The sequence below is a fragment of the Falco peregrinus genome, chromosome 6, assembly GCF_023634155.1.
Source record: "Falco peregrinus isolate bFalPer1 chromosome 6, bFalPer1.pri, whole genome shotgun sequence".
Classification (NCBI taxonomy): Eukaryota; Metazoa; Chordata; class Aves; order Falconiformes; family Falconidae; genus Falco; species Falco peregrinus.
Window position 1 is genome coordinate 86,012,934 of NC_073726.1, and position 13,112 is coordinate 86,026,045.

Below are 13,112 nucleotides of genomic sequence, written 5' to 3' on the forward strand. Positions count from 1 at the left end.
CCCACATACACACCACATGCTGAGTATGGGTAAGATGGCTGTAGATGCTCAAAAATACACAAGTGATGACTTGTCTATATTCCAGGACTTGCTATGCTTCCTTCATGGTTACTGAGTTGGGTAATTTCCTAGTTTTCCCAATATAATGCATTACAGTAACAGAAAAGTTATTAGAAGGTGTTACACAAACTGTATTTTTATTTCACAAACAACCTAGGGGAAAATTCAAAGAGCTTTCCTGATAGTCCCATAGGATTGAAAGGATTTAAAAAAGGATCAAAATGAACAGGCAGAGTCATTTGTCTTTCTTATCACTGGAAGAGCAGCCGTGATTCATGTCATAGGAGGCAAAAAGTTTTGAGATCTCAGAAATAAGCCAAGTTTTTGTCATTGCAGACAATCTGACTTAGCCAAAGCCTGAGAAATGACATGGAGGGTAAAAATACCCTAGGCTTGCTTACTACCTTGACATTTTTCTGCTTTGGTAAAGGCTTTGAGAATTGATATCTGGCTTGGACAGATCACCTCTAAGAAGCAGCAGGAGAAAGGTTTTTGCCACTTGTTCACAAGAAAAGCTGCTGGGTTTAACTTTGCAGACCTCCTTTCCCAGCGCAGTGGAGTTCCCCACGGCACAGTAACAGGCTGAGACGCTGTCTACACTGTTCTCCTGTGGGAGGCAGGTTGCCTTAAACGGTATATAAACTGTTCCCCTCCAGAAAAACTATTATTGTGGATCTGGTTTTGCACCTATAGTGCCCTCGTTACCCATTAGGTTTCTGTTTGCCATTAAAAACCATACAATAACAATTTCACTGGTTGCTATAAGCAGTAACTGAAACTGCAGCAAGAGAAGGAAGCAATCCCCCTCGATGTCTATATATTTTGACAAAGTCACTTGATTTTGTGGAAAACAAATACATCAAGAGACTAGGAGAGCTCTTTTGAGGTCTCCGGGGTAAATATACTACCTGATACAAAAGACAGTTTGTATTTTTTAACTTAACTAGATTACGGATCTCTCGGCCCATGAAACACAGCTGGCTTTGTCCTGACTGAGAAGCAATGCTGGGGCACATCTCCATACAAATCTTTATATAATTAGAGGGAAGAACCATTTTTTTACAATTTCTGCAGGGCTTTAGCACAGTACCCAGTAACTAAATGTGAGGTTGCAAGGTGGTTTGGGTGACATTTTGTTTAACTGTATAAAAAACCCCGTACGTGTGTGTCTGTGTGTGCGTGTAGTAAAAGCGTTAAGATCTAATGGGTGAAAAATAAAACTTCAAAACAAGCTGTTTTGCCCCCATGCTGCAGTTTCTGCTCCCTGGCCTGCAGCTGTAACAGGGCCTGCCTCGCCCTGGTGTCCCTGCTCCAGGGAACGGCACTGGGCAGCCTCGCAGGGCAAGCCGGCCGAGCCGGGAGGGACGCTGCCCTTGGCGGCAGCTGCCCTTCCATCACCTCAGTGGGCTCCCGCGGCCATTGAATCGGGGGTTCTCCTCAGCTCGCCCGTCTCCTCCCGGCACCGCCCGGCCGTGGCGCGACGGCGCTCCCCCGGCCGCAGCGCCTCTGCTGGCGGGCAGGCGCCATTTTGTGCAGGCGACGCGTCGGGCCGTGGGGACGGAGGGCAGCGGCGCCTCGGGCGGTCCCTGTGCGCTGCCCGGCAGCCGGTTGCCTCAGCGCAGCGTGGAGCGGTCTGCAGCCCTCCCCTGGGGCGGCAGCGGGCTCCCGCCGGAACACACAAAGCCACCCAGGCTGAGGCAGGTGCTTTTTGTCTCAGGCTTTTCCCTCAGGGTTTATTTTCCTGGCACTGGGGCAGATGTGCTCCCAGAGAGGCGAGGAAGAGCCTCTGCCAATGCCCATGGAAGTGTGGAGAAGTTTTTCCCTCAGAGGGTGGCCCACAGCTCCCCAGGTAGCTCCCATTTGAAGCCTGCAAGAATGGCTGATGCCTGTCCACCATGGTGTGGTGTGGAGGGTGCGCTCAGCTGCCTGGGTGGCCTCAACCCAAACAGTGACATCTCCTGTGCTTCACACTAGCCTTGCTGGGTCTTCTTCTGCAACAGGTTGTCCCAGCCTCACCTCAGGCACCTGCATGTATGCCAACAGAGGGGTTAGATGGCTTCAAATGTTCCCATCCATGCAGTTTTAAGGAAACATCCCTTCATTCTGATGGGCAGAAAACCAGCGAGCAGATAAACGCCGTGCTTCTTGGTGAGCCAGCCCTGGGCGCTCATCAACACAGACATCTTGCCTCTGCTGGCAATGGAGGACAAGCAGGGGGTAAGCTCCTCAGAAGTGAACTTTTCCCCTTCACACACCCTGTGCCCCTCCGAGTGGGCTGTGCCCCCCAGGAAATCCTGCCTCTGTGCCTGCACTGGGCCCAGTGCTGCTGGTCTCCGCCCCTGTGACCTGCACACCTCCTCTCAGAGAGATTTGACCAAGGTATTTCTGAGCTTTCAGATCATGAAGAGCTCCCAGGCTTACAAATTTTCAGGTGTTTGGGGGATTGTTCAATGAGCACGTCCCGCCTGCTGTGGAAATGCTTTAGGATGACTGCCCGGTTTTTCCTAGTATGTACTGATGCAAAAAACGCAAGCATTTTGAGAAGGCTGCATGTTTGACTAGGCAAAAGATAAACCCCCTGCTGTGTGGCACAGTTCAGCCAGGTTTGTAGTGAACAGAACAAATCAAAGTGCCATGGCCTGGTTCCCAAAACGCTTCCTAGGCAAGGGCACATCTGTTTGTAAAGTCCACTTTTGCCAACAAAACTCAGCAGTGCCTTCTGTACTCAGCTGGGACATTGGCTCAGCACTGACAGAGGCCGAAGGGTGCTCTATATGGAATCTCTAGCATGACCACCGGGAGGATCTTACTTCCTCCTTCTCTCTGTGATTCACTCTGAACTGCCTTGCTTGCCTCAGTCTGTTATGCTCACATATTATTATCTCAGTCATAACACTGAGGGAATTCCGGAAGTCAGTACCGCTGGTGAACTGTCCATCCATCCACCTCTCTTGCTGTCAGAGAGATGGCTTGTGAAGGGCATCTGTATGCCGTACTCTGTGTAAGCTCTGGCCTTGTTCTTCTATTCTTTTGTTTTTCAAGTTGTCTTTTTAAAAATTAGCGGGTATTAGTACATACTGTCCTCTAGGAGGCCAGTTGTACATTGCAGTTGAGGGATGCTTTACTATAATCTCTGTTCATCCTTGCTTTCCTTCTGCTTTCCTCTTGCTTTCCCAGTGTGGGCTCTCCACAGTAGTGTAACAGTCCCATTAAGGCATCCTGGACTGAGATCTGGATTTTATTTTTTTGCATCCCATATTTCTGGAGTATCTATAACTTTGTGTTCAATACAGACATGAACTGTTTTTGTAAAATATGCATCATTGTTTGAGTCTGAAATGCCATGCAGTTTGCAGGGTAAGCAGAAGAAATTTACTTCTGTATTTGGACTCAAATCAGCCACAGGAGCAATCACAAATTTTCATAGGAGACAGGAATTTTCCAAGTGCTAGATCAGTTTCCACAGTCTTAGCTGTTTAAGAACGTTGTGTCACATCTTCTGAATTTGTAGAAAAGACTTGGTAGTGTCCACAAAACTAGGCCTAGCTGCCAGTATTTCCATTTTCTCCTGGTTTTGTTGACCTCTTCTGCCACTGAAATGTCAGCTCGCTGAGCCTTTGTTGACTAGAATTTAGCAAATGCAGAAACAGGGAAAGAACAGCTGGTAGTTAAGCTAACAACACTTTAAGAAGAATCTGGAATTTTGTGCTGTTAGAAAATTCTTGTGTCAGTTTAAACTTAACTCATACAGTTTGTCCACACTGAGGTGCAACACTGGGTGCTTGGTTCGATGCTCAGATGTAGTTTTGTCCTGAAGCTGGTTCTGGGTTCTCACACTCGGGCAGATCCTCTGCAGAGCTCCTCTGGGTTCTGTTTCTGTTTGGTCTTAAAATGAGCACAGTAACAACTGATAATATTTAACCATTTTTATATTTTAGCCATATATACTGGTCATACAAGTATGTAGGTTAAAAATAATCCTTTTAAATAGAACAAACCCACAGTTTCTTCCTAATGGCTGCAGCTATCGTGTGTCATAGTCTGCTAGGCCTACAGCAATGATAACTACTGGTCCTTGCCACAGAGATGCTAATGGTAACTATATGGTTTGAAAGCCTCTCATTTAAGATGTTCCTGAAACATGAAGTATGAGTGATTTTTATGGTGAGTTGAAGGATATACTCAGTTTTTAAATGAAGAATTGATGGGGAAAGAGTGAACTAGGGGAGGATGTGAATTATCTGGACTGAATGCCTATAGTTTTCATAGACTTTCTGTAGGATTTTGCATAAATGACTTACAGCCTCATAGGTCAAATGCCTGAGGATCTTTTTTGTCTTAGGGCAGTGTTGCATCAGACTTCTCAGTTACTAATCTGAAAACTGGGCATTTTGCTTTTCAGCCTCTGTAGTGGGAGATCTGTGGGATACGGGTTCCTCTTACTACATGTATGTACAGCACCAGCAAAATGAGGCCTTGTCTCTGTGGTGAAAGTTTATTAAATTGATTCCTGCTTATGAAAAAGTCTTTGTCTTTAATTAAGTATTGTTTAACTTGGACAGTGAGCTCTGGGAGCTCAAGGACAACTTTAATGAACAGCTGGTGTTGGTCCTGAGCCCCTTGAACAAGCAAGATATGGGCAGGACCATCCAGACAATAAATATTGTGTGCAGCTGTGTCATGACAGTATCTCCACCACGTTTGGACATCTGGCCAACATCCCTGGCATGTGTGGAGCTTATGGATTGTGAGACAATGCACGCCTGCACTTGACACAAACTTAAAGTTTGCATACACTAGGTACGTAAACTGCTTTTGTTTTTGCTCAAGTATAAAGGCAGGCAAGCTCTGGGACTGGGCCAGAAGCCTTACCTACGGGTGGACACACCATGTAGGAGCTTTCCAGTTACTGGGAGACTCCTGGCACCAGCTGCAATGGGGCTTCCCAGTCAAAGTGTGGGCCTGGATGATGTTATTAAGGTGGTAATTGGTGATATATCCTTTTCTTAGTCTCTGTAGTGCTTTGATTTGATGCTTTGCTCCTGTTGCTTTTTTATATTGTGCATAATAACTAGTACTGTTTTCTTTTATAATACTGCATGTTATTCTTCTTTATTATATTGTAATATAATAAGCTGCATTAATTCTTATATTTGATTTGGAGTCCATTTTTGCTTGGTATCCAGTCAGCCAGCGAAACAGTCTCACTGGGGCCGTTTGGCACACTCTTATGCATAAAAATTAAAGATCCTTGAGTGTTTGTACATGTATCACCAACGGAGGCAGCAGTCAGTAGCACTGTGGTCTTGGTACTCTAAAACCTGTGAGTGGAGCTCTGAGTAAAGCATCACTGGTGTTCCCAAAACACAACTTGACTCCTAGAAGGAAGCAGTCCATTTAAGTAATCTGCAGTGCTGTACAATGCCACAGATAACCTTTTAAAATATTACAGAAATCTGTTTGCCAGGTTGTACATTTGCAGTGAAACTGAGGTAGAGCTGTCTTCTGGTCTTTTAGGTTTCCCTGTGAAAAATTAGAAAAACTCTTACATAATTCACTTCACCTTTACTTTTGTGACAAACTTGAAACTCAGGCCAGATTTAGACCTGGTACAAGACAGACTTGTGGGCTTTATGGATTGCGTAGGATCTCATGCAGGAGCACCAAACACTGGGAGAACGGTCAGGACTGGAGTCTGTGTCCCCACGTCACTGTGAACTATGCAGCTGTAGCTAGCACATCACTCCTAGAGAGAGAGAAGAGTCAAATTCCCCAGGCACAAGCTGCTTGCTGGCTGGCTGGCTGCTGTAGCCTGTTTCTCCTGTATTTTATATTCCAGCAGCTAGATTACTCTTCAGAGAGAATGTAGTAAAAACAAAATATAAACCCCTAACTTTCTGGTATTGAGACATAAACAAGGCACCTCATTTAAACCACAAAAATATGCTGTAACCCTTGGTTTTGTCAGAGCCCTGGGTGCACTAATGAGCCTTAATTGCCCTGACAAGCCTCACCTGCAGCTTTCACCCACACACCTACCCTTGCGCTTCAGCCTGAGGGTCTCAGTTTCTGTCTGGGTTGTGTTGAGGAGTGTGTGCTCTGACTTTTTTTCCTGAGTTGGTGGGTGTTTGGCTTTCCTGAACCTGGCTTCTTGCCTTGCCTGATGCTCACTGGACTGTTAGTAGGACATGTTTCCATCACAGCCTTGGCCTGCTCTACAGGGCTTAGCTGCAGTGGGCTTGTGTGCTGCTGCTGAGAGCCTTGCCTGCACTGTGGCAGCTCTTGCCTCCCCATCCTCTGGAATGCAGCTCTGCTTTTGCTGCCTCTGGTAGGTTTGCTACTATTTAATTTCTCTCTCCCTTTATGCAGTCCCCTCAGGTGAATAAGGAGCTCAACAGGACAGTCTTGATGCTGTCCTGACTAGCTTCAGATACGTGTGGCTTTGTCTCTGTTATGGGTATGATGCTTGACCCTTCAGAAGGGTAACACTTAAAAATGTCCCTGATCATATGGTGTTGGCTAAATGTCAGGCTTATGTGGTGTATGCAGCTGAAACTCTGAAGAGAGAGGGTCATCCCTGGGAAGGAACTGTTTTACTGTCTAAATTATGCTTGGTGAGGAGGGGTTGTTCCTCACTTGTAAGGTGGCATCTGTTGAGTGTTGGTGTACTCTAAGAGGCAGGTTTCCAGGGGAGCACAGGAGAAATGGATAAACTACCACCTGTGGTTTGCCCCTGTTTGTTTGGCCTGTCTGTTCAGGCTGTGCACCCTTCTGAAACGGGACAGTCTCTCCCTCTGTTTTTTCTTTGGTTCCTCATTGCTTTTTGGGGAAAACAGTTAGAGCTTTTAGTCACAAATGTAGTGATAAATAACAGCAATAGCTTAAAAATTGCATTTACTGATAATATGACAAATTTGGTGTGCATATATGCAAAGAGGTGAGGGTTTTTATGGCAAATATTCATTGTTGCTATGTTGTGGTTTAATCCTAGCTGGTAATTAGGTGCTGCGCAGCTGCTTGCTTACTCCTCCCTCACCCAAAGAGATGGGGAGGAGAATTGGAAAGAAATATAAAACACAAGCATTGAGGTAAGAACAATTTAATAGTTGAAATAAAATAAAACCAAAAGAGCAATAATAATAATAACAATAACAGTTATAATGAACAGAAGGGAGAAAGGGAGAGGAACAAAATCCAAAGGGAAGGGACAAAAGAAAACAAGTGATGCACAATACAAATGCTTACCACCCGCTGAGCGGTGCCCAGCCAGTCCCTGAGCAATGATAGGCAGGCCCTGGACAACCCCTCCCTCCAGTTTTGTACGGAACAGACATCCCATGGTATGGAATATCTCTTCATCTATTTCAGGTCAGCTGCCCTGGCCATGTCCCCTCCTGATTTTTTGTGCCACTCCAGCCTTGCTGCTGGCAGGGTCTGAGAAACTGAAAAGTCCTTGACTCATTATTTTAACATTACCCAGCAACAACTAAAACCATCTGTATGTTATCAACATTGTTCTCTCTCCAAATCCAAATCACAGTGCTGCACCAGCTAGTAAGAAGAAAATTAACTCTGTCCCAGCTGAAACCAGGACATGCTACTACTATAAAGTGCTAGTTTTGTAAAAATCAGGATTTTCTTTTTGGAGAAGGCCTATTTTCATTGATATTTTCAAATTGTTTTGGAGGGGTCAAAGTGTTGCTTAAAATGTTTGGAAGGGTGGTTGAATGGTAGTATTTCAGCTTATACTGACTTTCACTTTGGAATTCAGAGTTGTTATGGGGTTAAAAAAATTAAGCAATAAAAACTTATTCTGAGGGTACCGAACTCCTTAAGTTATTTACTATAATTTCTCTCCAGGTTTATGTCTTGTGCACTCTCTCCATTTGGAATATGGAGACTTCCAGACCATTCTTTCTGGGCAGAAAATACATAAACAAATGCTAGATCTGCTAGAACTGTATTATCTGGTAAGAATAAAGTAGGTTTGTACTTCTAAAGAGTGTGGTATTTTTCCAACTAACAACATGCTATAATTATGAAGGACAAAAATTAGTAGCTTTTGGAAGGATTATGTTCTAGAAACCCTAGGTGGGCAAATTTGAAAGAAAGTCTTAAGTGTATATGCACATTTGAAAGTACTTATGCATGAAGCTTACTTTTTCTTCCAGCAAAGTCAGTAAGAACAGTTTAAAATATATTCCGTAAATTATTTAGTAATTCACTCCATATAAAGCCAAAGCACATATTTATGCTTGGTTTGAAAAAAACACCTCAACCAACCACAACAGAAGAACCAAACCAAAAAAATCCAAATCAGCAAAGTAAAACTTTTTCAAAAGCTCTGCCCTGTTCCTATTTCTATGTGCTATTGCATGACAGTTATGTCTTTGCTCCTCAGCTGCTCTCTAGATGTGTTTTGCTCTCCTCTATTCACTTGTTGGTGCAGAGAACAGTATAAATACGGATGGTGCAGACTATGTCTCACCTCCAGGGGAGTAAGACTATTGGAGCAGAAGTGTGGCAGTTTAACCAAGGGGGAAAGTGAATGTGAAGCAGGTGTAAAATAAGCATGGGCCCATGGCAAGATGAAGAAAGCTGAAGGCAGCTCTTATGCTGAGACAAATATTCATGCTGGTGCAAACCATCTTCCCTTGCAGAAGCTCACTTTGTACGGCTGATGGTGTAGCCCACAGTGCACAACTTGGATAAAAGCGTGGGCCATCTTTGCCCTTCTTACCACCTTGGCCTTTGCTTGCCCACTGGTTGTGTAGCCTCCTCCCTGAGGCTCATCATGGTCTGCCCATGGGGGTCCTCGTCCTATACCCAGCCGGCCATGGCATGAGCCTGGGCTAGGCACTGTGTGCACAGTACATGTGGTATTTGGGGGGAAATGCGGTGTTTGCTGTGCAAACACAATAAACTGGGAATCCCTGCATGTAAGCAGGGGCAAGGCTGTACAAGGCACTGCTTTTTGTGAAGCTACCCACAGGCTCTAGGGAGCTGCATGGTCATAGTGTGCTGGTACTTCTTTCCTAATTGCCTAAACGCATGGGAGTCAGCTTGTTCATAATGCAGAAATTCAGGAGAGTACTTGGTCTAATGGAGTCCTGGTCTTGGACAGGTCCTGCTCTATAAGAAGTAACTGTGTAGTAACTTGACAGACTGAAAGGCTGAGCTGACTCTACAGGGATTAGGGAACCAAGTTGTTCTGGGGCACGCTTTCAGCTACTGTGAAATTCCACTGTGCCAGTGAAATGGGTTTCACCAGCTGAGCATCTTCTTTTCAAACTGTAAAGTCTCTAGACTAATCAATTTTAGCCCTAGGACAAGCTTTGTGCGCGTGTCTGTGTGTGTGTGCCTGTGGATAATCTGTATTTGTAGCCCTTCCTGTGACAGTAGCTGGCAGACAGGAAACTGGCCGTGTTCTCTATCTGATCTGTTTGAATGTCCTGAGGTCCTTGCTGTCCCCTGCTATGAAAGTTCCTCTCTGCACAAGTAAATTCCCAGACAGAAAATCGATTTCTGTAACATATGTTGGTCAATTGAACCAATTTTGCCCTGAAAAGTCAAATGTCCAAAAGGGACACATTGCTTTTGATCTATTTTGTCAGCATGCAATAAAATGCTTTGTCCAGATTTATTTGAACCTTCAGTTTGAGTCACCTAGAGCAGATTTTTATTTTTTTTTTTTTACATTACTTATAGCAAGAAATCTAGTTTCTGGAGCCTTTAAATGTTTTCAATAATTTCCCTATTAGAAGGGTTGACATAAATAGACAATCAACCTCAGAATGTAGGATTGGCAGGGAGCTCCAGGAGCATGCTCTCTTCCTCTGCCACTGGAAGGAAAACACCATTCATTTCATAAATTGATCAAGATTGCCTGGAATATTAATTGAGGCTTATGACCCAGTACCCCAGTGAGAAGGCTGACATTTAGAAAGCTTATTTCCAGCCTAAATGTGTTTATGGTTAATTTATAAACATTAGTTCCTGGGCTAGCATTGTTCCTTAGCTGAAATTATTAAATTATTAATTTCTACTTTCTTTGTTTTTGTTGGTTTGGGGTTTTTTTGTGGGTTTTTTTTTTGTTGTGCTTTTTTAAACTGCTGTACTTAGCAGCACTTCATAAATTGCTCTCTTAAGACAGTTTTACATTATGCCTCATTTGATCTTGCTCCTGCTGAAAGAAGGGATCCTTACTTTTCCCTCAGCTGCACATTCTCGCTGCTTCCTTTGTCCAACCTGACCATGCTGCAGCAGCAGAGTGAGCTGTATGTGCTTGTGATCTCTCACTCATTGCAAGGGAGACAGTGGGACTGGGACAAGCGGGACTGCCCTTCTGATGGCAAGCTGCTGTTAGATCAGATTAAACATACTTTGAAACTGCAATCCCAACCTTAACTGTGCTGGCTAACCAAGTGAAGGTTTGGTTTTATTTTACCCCCCTTTCAGCTGTTTGGTTTTCTGTTGCTGTGTTCATCCTAGAGCCCTTTTCTGTGCTGACTCTGTTGAAATTCATCCATCCTGAACTTAGTGAGCCGAGCTGTCTGCAGTATTTCAGAGGCAGTCTTACCAGTGTCTTGTATAATGCCACAAAAACTATCCTCTTTCTCCTGGGAATACTTCAACAAATTCATCCTGTGATCATATTTGCTTCTAACACAGAAGGTAAGCTTCCATTTTGGGCAGCACTGATGCATGAGGCATAACCTCTATTTCCCCTTTACTGATAAAGGGATCCTAAGATTCAGGGCTCCTCATAGCTTTTACAGCATTATCTGAAGCAGCCTGCTTACTGCTGTGAGATTTGCTTTGCTAAAAATCCTGGTGCTTCCAGAAAAGCTGGAGCAGATGCATTGTTAGCTACACAGGGTAAAATCCTGGCAGTACTTTCACTGACTTAATAGGGTAAGGAGTCAATTTGTCCTTTCACACAATGTCTGGCTGACTAAATCAGGACCTTACATAAAATCTGATGTCTAATAACCATTGAACATGTGATTCATCCCTAATTTCAGTATCAAAATAGGAAAATGGGGGGAGAGAAAAGGAGTGGGAAGTAGGAAACACACAACCTCCACAGTGTGTTCTATACCTGATACAATTTCAGCTGGGCCTGTGTTTTACATTGGTGAAATAAAAAGCTTAACCACTGCATCCTGTGTCATATGGAGCTAGGTGATGTGCAAAATAAATTTGACCTGAAGAAACAAAAAAGGGGGTGCAGTCTCCTGCCATAAATAACTAATTAAAAACTATCATCTTGCATCCAACAGCAGTGGCAGCTGCCTAATTGGATGTTAAAAATATCCCTGCTGGTCTTTGAAATGTACGTGTTTGCAGGGTGATGAGATAACTGGAACTTTGGCCTTTGTACAGGATGCAAGAAACCAAGAGCTCATGTCTGAATGTGTAATGGCTGCTTCCTCTCCCTGCACAGGCTCCGCATCTCCAGCTTCTGACTCATGCTGAAGTCCTGGATTTTTCAACAGAAAGACAGTTCAGTTCTGTACTCTCAGAATTACATCCTGACTTTGCAGAAAGCTTCTTTTTCTGGTGTTATTTTGTTTTTATTTGTTCAGGAAGGGGTAAAGCCAGTCTACAGATAGTGATGAACTTGAAGCGTAACTGCATGGCAGAGCCCCCTGCACAATTTGCACAGTCTGGAGCATAGGACTTCATAGGACTTTTTGTCTGTGTGATTGCCTGTTTGTTAGCAGCCCAGATTTGCCTTTCAAAAAGAGAAAAGAAAACAGAAATAAGGTGTGGGTGAGGGTAAAGCCCAGTCAAAGCCAACCCACAGACACCTCAATGTTTTCTTTCTTTCTGCCCGGCAGTAAGTTGCTGGTATTATTATTTTTTTCTTCACAATCCAGCAGATGGTGTTAGATGGCTATTTAATGACTCACATGGGACTGAAAGAAGAACTTGGTGATGGTAAAGCCAAAAGGATGCAGGGAAAAAAAAAAAACGTTTTTGCAGGGATGTTCAGGGAATCTGAAAGCTGTGACAGACTCCTGTTTTAAGCATCTGTGTGGATGCTTTCAGCTTACTACTAGTAGGGGGTGAGGAGCTTCATAGTTGTAGTACTCAATTTAAATTGAGACTTCTGTGACATCTATCATACTTCTTCCTTTAAGGCTTTAGGTGTGTTTGAGTCCAATGGAGCGGAATGAATATAACCAACAACCCCCACTGAACACTTTGGGGTTGGGAAGTGTATAAATTATTTTTGGTATTTATTTTTTAATTGCATTTCCTCCTTGCATGCACCTGAAAAGGGAGAGTGAAGTGGTACAAATTCTCTGCAGTGCACTGCTGTGACGGAAGTATTTCCCAAATCACACTGCCCATACAAAGGAAATAAGTGAGGCAGAATGAATAAAATGTGAGCTCAGCAGGTTGTACACTGTCCAGCCAGGCTAAAACATGGTATCAGTTTCTGACTGCTTTCTGTTGGCTGGTGTGATGAATGCAGCAGGTCTTGGTCAAGCTCCTAGAGAGCAAGTATCTGTCTGCACTGCTGACCCGGATCTGTTACAGATCATAGTATTACCTGTGGAAACCACTAAGTGTGAAGTGGTGAGTACCTCTGGGTAGAAAAAAATACCAGCTTGAATAGATATACACACACACGGGCTGTAATTTCCTACCATTTAGGAAAGATCTTGGGGTCATTTGGAGTATTTCATAGATTATCTGGTTAGCACACAGCAGTTAGAAAGTTAGGAAGTTAGGAACTGGGGGAAAAGATAGTAAAAAATCCATTCTGTTATGTGTAAATCAATGATGTAACCCATCTTTTGAATACTGTAGCCAGTTCTAATAACACTGCCTCAAAATGCTTATAGAAGAGCTAGAAAAAATACGGAAATAGGCAGCAAGAATAGTCGAAGACATGGACTTGCTACTACGTGAAGAGGGCATATATGATTTGACTCTTCACCCTGGAAGAGAAGGGACTGTAGTACGATATGGGGGAGTGCTAGAAATCATACAGTAAAGATGAACAGGGAAAGACTACTGCTGTTTATTGAAATGCAATT